Raw genomic sequence first — 7,870 nt, 5'->3', positions numbered from 1 at the left:
GATGTTTGGTGTCAACGTCCCCCACTGAAAACAGCCCCTGGGGTCTGAAATAGTCCAGTATCTGTTCAAGACATTCGTCTCACTTGCCTTCTTTGATGGTCACCACCAGCTCATCCCACCACTCTGATGGCTTCCTTCCTATTTCAACAAGATGGTTTCAGCAATTCCATCTCACACTGAATTCTGGCTCTCAGAGCCCATGATATGTCCTTGATCTATAAACCACATATTCTTTCTTTTCCACTGTCCTCTCTGAACAAGCCGTACCTTTTTACATCAATATTCCAGTCATGTGAATTAGCCTAGCAAACCACTGCTAAGCCAATTAAGACATAATTCTAATTATGTATTAAGATTCCCAGTTCCTCTGGCTTATTCCCCATACATCTTACATTAGTGTACAACCATTTAAAATGTTCAGAAAATTGACCCAGTGGTTTTCTTTTCATCTCCCTTTTGTCCCTTTATGTTTATACTCTCCTGTTTCTGACAAATTTAAGTTCATCCGTATCACGCACATTTATAACTGGTAAGCAAAGTACTGGGATCATACGTATTGAGGTAAATAATAGTACTCAAATATTGCACTATTAAAATAGTAAAACATTCTTAAGCACTTGAATTTTGCAAAGGAAGATATTTTCTGTGAAATAGCAGCACAGCTACTGGGTGTGTTAATAAAGCTAAAGCAAGAACGAGTGAGATGGATAGGTATTAGTAAGTGGAAAAAAAAAAATCCACAAATAAAAATCAGACAAAGAATGAGTCATATAGATGATTTCTCATTAACAGAGAATTTTTCCAAATCATCTTAGACCATCCCCACACCTTATCCCCACCCCAGGCTATCACAACACTAAGTATTACTTTATTGGGGAATAGGGATTTTTTTGTGTCTCAGGGAACGTGTTTATAAGTTGTCTTGAATAGCCAGATTCCAAAGGACTTCAGACTGCTGACAAGGCAGCCTCTCCCTATATTTCTTACATTAAATATAAAAGACTTCCTTTGCTTTCTTTCATGCAAATCAGTACCTGTACTTATGCATGTACATACTCAGGCACACAGATACACAGCCAGCAGATCATCTAAGCTTCCTGAAAGTTGCAATGAGACAAAAGAAGAAACAAGATGACATGTTCAGCTATAAAAAATGGCCACATTACACTGCAGCTGTAATAACAAATGATAATATTTTACTTAGCATTTCCATAGCACTTTCCATCCATCATGGACTTGTATTTTGGCAGCAGCTTTCTGTGCATCAATGTTTTTTTTTTGCTGGTGTTCTCCAATGCAGGAAACCACTACGCCTTTAATCCTAATCACCTTAAGTGTCCTTTGGTCTCCTGGAGCACGTGGTATTTGTCATTATTAAATAAGATACCACTGGGCCCACAGTTATCCTACAGAAATGCTGTTAATATGAATCGGGCTATAAAATCTGGGTTAGAACAAATATATCAATAATTCAGGCTTCAGTTCCTCTGTGCTGCAGGTCTCCACTGAATTAGATAGACTGTCATGATACCCATTTTACATATGCAAAACACAGAGGAAATCCCAAAGAAATAAAGTCCCAGTGACCTCAGCTTGTGAGCATTCAGTTTGTGAAACTTTGAGGCTGATGATCCTTACATTTAATGAAAAAGACCTAGTAATCTTACACTATGCAGTCAAAGAATAAAGCGTTGAAAAATCAGTTAGTTGTAAGGAACAGACTAACTATGAGTGTAAAGGCTTTTTTTGTCAGTCAATATAGACAGGCAGCTCCAAGGGGAGATTGAGATCTTATGGATCCATCAACTACAGAAGAGCCCTGGGACTCTGAAATCAGGCTTCTCAGTGAAACACCTGAAGTTAAGCAGGGTGGATCCAGCCTTACATGACTCATGCAGACATGGTAGCAAAGCCAGGACTAGAAGCAGCCTCTTGGCTCCCTGCCCGCTGTTGTAACGACCATACCGTGTTTCCTGCAGAGCAAAGCCTGCATGAGGGACCCACGCGCCAGGTACTTGCAGCACCTCCAAACCACTGCCAAACCCGGTCACCCGATTTACTACATGACATCCCTACTGATAAGCATCCTCCTTAGAGTCTTAATTGCAAATGTAATTTAAAAATGGTTTCAAATATACAATAGAGAAATAAGCAGCCTTAGGGGGTGGGAGCCCTTAAATCATGGTCACCATCATGTGAAAGTGGATGGCTCATCTCCCATGCAAATAGGGAAATACTGCAGTGCTAATAAAATAAGGCCTGCTCACAGCTGAGACAGCCATATCTTTCAGCCCACTCTCTGTGATAATAGATGTAGTAACGTTTTGACTACCGCCTTGTGTTTACTGTGGGTGTTAGCTGAGACATTTCCATGTAAATAAAACATTTATCAAGCTCACAAAGACGTCTGCAGAGCAATTATTGCACAAGAATGGTGAGCACTGGAGAAGCAGGCTCATTCATTCATTCCGTATACCTGCTTAGGCTTGTTGCAAAGGAGGAGGATGCTTTCACGGATGTTGGAATTAGGTCAGGTCTCCTGTGTAGAAGCTGTGTGGGCCAAGGAATAAGGCTTGGCATCAGGAGACCTGGTTTCTATTTGCATAGCTTCTGCTGAGTTACTATATGGCCTTTAGCAACTCACTTTGCTGCTCCATGATGCTGTTTCCCACCCATCTGTAAAACGGGGTTAATGGTACTTACCAGCCTTCGTAAAGTACTTTTGTGATGTAGGGATGAAAATTATGGTGACTGCTAATTGTTTTCACTCTCTCCATGGAGAGAAGCTCCTTTCCTTCCAGGAGTGTAAACCCAAGCACATTTTCTGCTAGTTGTAGAGTTTAAGTTTTCATTTGCATTGATGGTAGCACCCTTTCCTACAATTTTTCATAAATATGCTGTGCAACATCTGATACTGAGACTCTCTGGGGCTGGGTACTCTACAACCTCATAGAAATGATGGGCAGCACAACAGAGCTTACAATACAGAGATGTCAAAACAAGGTAGTGGAAAACAACTGCTATTCACAGGAACTGAGGGCAACAAGAGGTTGAGTTGCCTCACCAAGGTCAGAAGGATATGTTTGAAAAGCTGTGATGAAGCCCACGTCTCCTGGTCTCCAGGTTAGTGAATTAGCCACAAGAACTTCCTTCCTGTCTGCCATAATGTCCTTCTGGATTAATAATAGACATTGCCAGGAGACTTTTCTTTGTGGTTTAGTTCTCATTTTCAGAGTATTCATGTTCCCCAAATAACAGTTTTTCCTACAGAATGATCACTGACAACATGCAGTAGTGGGGTAAGTATCTGAAACTTCTTAGTTACTGGAAAAGAAGGGCTTCAGAAGCCTTACCTTATTAGCACATTAATTGCAGCTGTCACAGACAGCAATTATTTGCTCAATTTTCCTCAAATTCATCATTTTCTTAAAAAACAAAACCAAACCCAAAACCACAGTGATGAATATTCAGAGCATCCTGGCACTTGAAAGCCTGTTCTCATTTCGTAGCTGGCTGTGGCTTCCTCCTGTCTGAATACCTTGCACACCTTTCAGGCATGTATGATCGACAGCTGTCCTGCACGCATAGGAAAACGAAGTTTAATCCCCCATATCACAGACAAATGTACTTTGATAGCTTCAGTGCTGAGCAGCACACCATGCCATCCACCCAGAGCAGGTACCCTCTAGAGCAAATGCCAACTTGTCTGAACTCCAGTGGACATTTCAGGTTCATCTGAAGCCACCTGGGCAATGAAAACCATCTGCAGCTATCGGTCTTGCAGCAATAGAAGGGGGAAATATTGCAAGTAATTCCTGTGACTATGCTTCTCCTTTAGCTATATCAACTTAAAAAAGCTCAGGAAACCATGTTCCTCACTTTTAGTGTTTCACTAACTCCAGCTCTCTAAGCTGTTTGCCCTCATACACTCTATCAAGAGTGGAGAGTGCAGTCCAGGAGAATTACAGCATCTCCGAGAAACGGGCAATTCCTTCAGACCAGAGGGACCTCAGTTCTGAAAACCATTCTCAGGAGCCTAAATGTGGTTCTTAACAAACTCCATAAGGCACTTGATGTATGTATGTGTGTGTGTGTATATATGAATGAGCAATATTACAGCCTTTACACTGAGAAATGGTGAGTTCGGGAGACGATGGATTAGGCTGTAAACAGTCTGTAGGGAGGGATGAATATATGCCTGTTGTTGGGGTGCCGAGGAAGCCGTGTACTTTGTCCACTTGCATCGGGCCCTAGAAGTGCAGGCAATTTTAACTGACTAACACTGAGCTGGTACAGTATATGCAAAATCAATTTGTTATGATGGAATATTTAGTATCATTATTTAGATTAGTGCATTTTATCACTAGACGGTGCTTTTATGACCATCTAATGTAACCTTCTACATATCACCTAGCAATTTCTGTAGCTTCATAAATAATGGCTGTGCTACAGCATATCTTTTAGAGAGACATTGCACCTTGATTTAGAGCCTTCAAGTCATGGAAAATCTAACACCTCCATTGTAAATTGTTCCCAAGATTCATTACTCTTGCTGCTAAAATTTGCACCTTATCTTTAGTTTGAATCTGTCTGGCTTCGACTTCCAGTCACTGGATCTTGTTATACCTTTGTTTGAGAAATGAAAAAGCCCTATCCTATTGAAAACTGTCTTCCTGTGTAGGTACTTACACAATGTCAGCAAGTTTCCTCTTAACCTTCTTTCCAACAAGCTAAATACACTCAGTGTCAAAATTATTCTTTCTTGGGGTGGGAAGATTGATGGTACCAAACTCAGGCAACTACCTGGGCCTACCAGCCTGAGCATCCCTCTGTCATCAGTGGAGGCTCCTCCAGAAGGCAGTTTAACTAACCTCGAATGTGAATATCCCCTGAAGGTGTCTGTCTCTCTCTGGTAACTATTTAACTATTCTAGGGCAATGATGACCTTCACCTTCACTTGGATGCCTCATTTAAGTGACTGAAGTTTGGTGAGATTTCCAGCCTTTAAATCATCTTTTATCTCTTTCTGAAATCCTTTCTATTTTCTCAACAGCTTTTCAGAAGGATAGACATGAGAAATGGAGATACATGTCAGCTCCAGCTTCCCTCAGTATTCTACTACATGGTTAGTGATGCCTCCATCGGCCTGTTCAACTTGCCTGCATTTGACCAAGTGCAAAATTAGCCTTGTATCTTAGCCATTAGCTCCACATTCAGAGTTCATATTCAGTACATTGTCTGCAATGACCTTTCCGTATTTTTTCAGAGCTTCTGCTTTCCCGAATACAGTCCCACATCCCCTAAGGCTCAGAGATACAGAATTTTCAATTTGGGGTTATATTAAAATAGATTTGTAGTGTACTTGGAGCTGCCAATCAGGATCAGGGCCTCACCACGCAAACACACAGTGAGAGACAGTCCCTGCCCTGAAGAATTTACACTTTAAATTAGACGAGACAGTAGTAGTGTGTGGGGGCGGTTAAATGGAGACACTGAAAAGTGAAGGCCACAAAGAGATTTGAGGTTTCCCAGACCTTCCCACCCCCGCTAGCTTATCAAAGTGATATATGAGACTTGTTTTGCTGATACCCACTGCACAACTCCGTCTCAGCATCCTTCTTGCTGCAACCCCACATGGCTGCAGGTGCAGGGCTGTTATCACTTGACCAGCTCTATCTGACCCATATCCAACGGGAGGTTAAATGTATTTCAGCAGAAGCATGCGCTGGCTGCTGTGCTGCAGGAGGCCCCAGGGGCAGGAGCTCAGCCGAGATGAAGCTTCCTGCCAAAGCTTCTCCCAGGCACAGACATTGTTCGTGGTTGTGGCCAAGACAAAACAAGGGTGCAGCAATCCCCAGTAACAATGTCTAGTGCTCCAGTGGTGGGGTTTCTTTGCTGTTAGTGTTCAACAGCATCAGAAACCAGGCAAGGGTAAATTTAGCTCTGAGGAGCAAAGCAAAAGCACAATATGAAGTTCTGCATGTTTCCCTGCCAGCGCTAGAGCTGGTGCACCTTTCTTCTCACGCTCTCCAGGGTAGCCACCCAGGTTTTCTTAAGACTCTTTCACTCCAACTCTTTCCAGCAGGAGGAAGGACTTTGAAATGTATTTTAGAGATCTAACTGAACTTTAAAGGTTTTTGAGTATATTTAAGCTATCTCTGTCAGCACTGACTTTCTAGCTGAATAGTTTGGAGCCCCACAGCAAGAGGCGTAGACGCAGGACAGCTGCTGGGAGTGGGAGGGTAGAGTGTGGAGCACTTGTTTTCATGAGTTTTCGAGCCGCCCTCTTGCTTTGGGCAGCTATGCAGCTTGTGGATATATGAACAAGCTGGAAGTAGGATTTGCATGGTATAGTTTTCCATAGATCTATTCAGCTTCAGTTAAAGCCCATGTAACTCTTTTTGCCCTTACCATGAAAAGGAAGATTTGACCCTTGTTTTAATCTTACTTTTTGTGTCATTGCCTAGTTTTTATTCCTCTGTAGGTTAAGCTACTAAGAAAACAAAACGAAACAAAACAAAACAAAACTGATTTGGCAATCCACTGAATTCCAGCCACTGAATAAGCAGTAAGTACTTTCTTGGGAAAAAAATAATTTAATAGAGGTGTTTAAACACACTGTAAAATCATTTCTAGAAAATAACATACAGCATTTGGAAATGGATTCTCTACGGCGAGAGCCTGCAAGGCGCTGAGCAAATTCACTTCTCACGCATGTCCATGGGAGCTGAAGACAATCAGCGTTTAATCCTGCATTAACTGAAGTCAAGAGCAGTAACCCAAGGCATTCAGCACCTTCTAACAGATACTCAGCTCCAGTGATACCGGTCTCTGCATATAACTCTAGTTTATAACAAACCATGTCCTGCCCCGAAAAATCCACCTCTGCCAAAGGTCCTTTCCTTTCACAGCTCCTAGCACTGACTAGATTTGCAGCACGATATTGGGGCAAATTGGCTAAGTATTTTCAAAACAGGTCTACAGGGTAAAGCCAGACTTTCCGTTGTCATGATTATTCTCAGTTTCTCCAGGTTGGGGTCAGGAACTATGTTGATCTTGACTCCATGCCACCATCAAAGCTGTAAGGCTGAAATGCAGAATGGGAAAAAGCCAAACCAGAAAGAAGTAAAGCAGAAAACTGTAACAGGGATCATATGGGGCTGGGATTGGTGGTGGGAAGAGCAAACAGGGACTGGCAAAGGCAGACGGGGTGAATCTGGGCCATATTATATGGCATTATGCTTTGAGACATCAGGCACTGGGAGGGAAAATGGGAGCTAACACCTCTCCCTTACCTTACAGAAAGATATAAATATCAGTTAATTAACTTTCCTCAAGGACAAAGGGACAAAACTGCTGAACATCTCAGAAAAGAACATAAGCAAATTAAGTTCTTTGCTTCCAGTCAATAAGCCACAAAAAGGTGAAAATAATATATGTATATAATATTTTTATTATAATTATTTATAAAAAAAATCATAAAGATAAAAACATCTAAGCACTCTCCACCTACGGTACTGCATGAAATAAGGAGTCAAAAAAATAAATCCCCTACCAACAAAACCTGTGTATTTAATGAATACTAAATAAAAGAGACAATAAATGTCTCACAGGCAACCTGCATTTTGGATTTTCTATGTTTTTCAGTGTTTGACTTTGAAGCATTAATAACATTCTGCCAGGCTGGCTTGGGATGTTTTCTGGTTTTTGGTAGCAATGTCATCTTTCTGAGCGAAAGCGCCTCTTTGCCCTGTGCTACTCTTGTGGAGAAAAAGAGAACAGAGAGATAAAACCAGATGTGCTGGGTACTAATCTGATTACTTAACGTGTTTTTGGAAGATGCTCTGATACTGTGATGATTCAAGCTAAA

The sequence above is a fragment of the Pygoscelis adeliae genome, unplaced genomic scaffold (genome assembly GCF_000699105.1).
Source record: "Pygoscelis adeliae isolate BGI_AS28 unplaced genomic scaffold, ASM69910v1 Scaffold84, whole genome shotgun sequence".
In the NCBI taxonomy this organism is placed as follows: Eukaryota; Metazoa; Chordata; class Aves; order Sphenisciformes; family Spheniscidae; genus Pygoscelis; species Pygoscelis adeliae.
The sequence above is the reverse complement of the archived record's forward strand: the minus strand, read 5'-3'. Positions refer to the sequence as shown.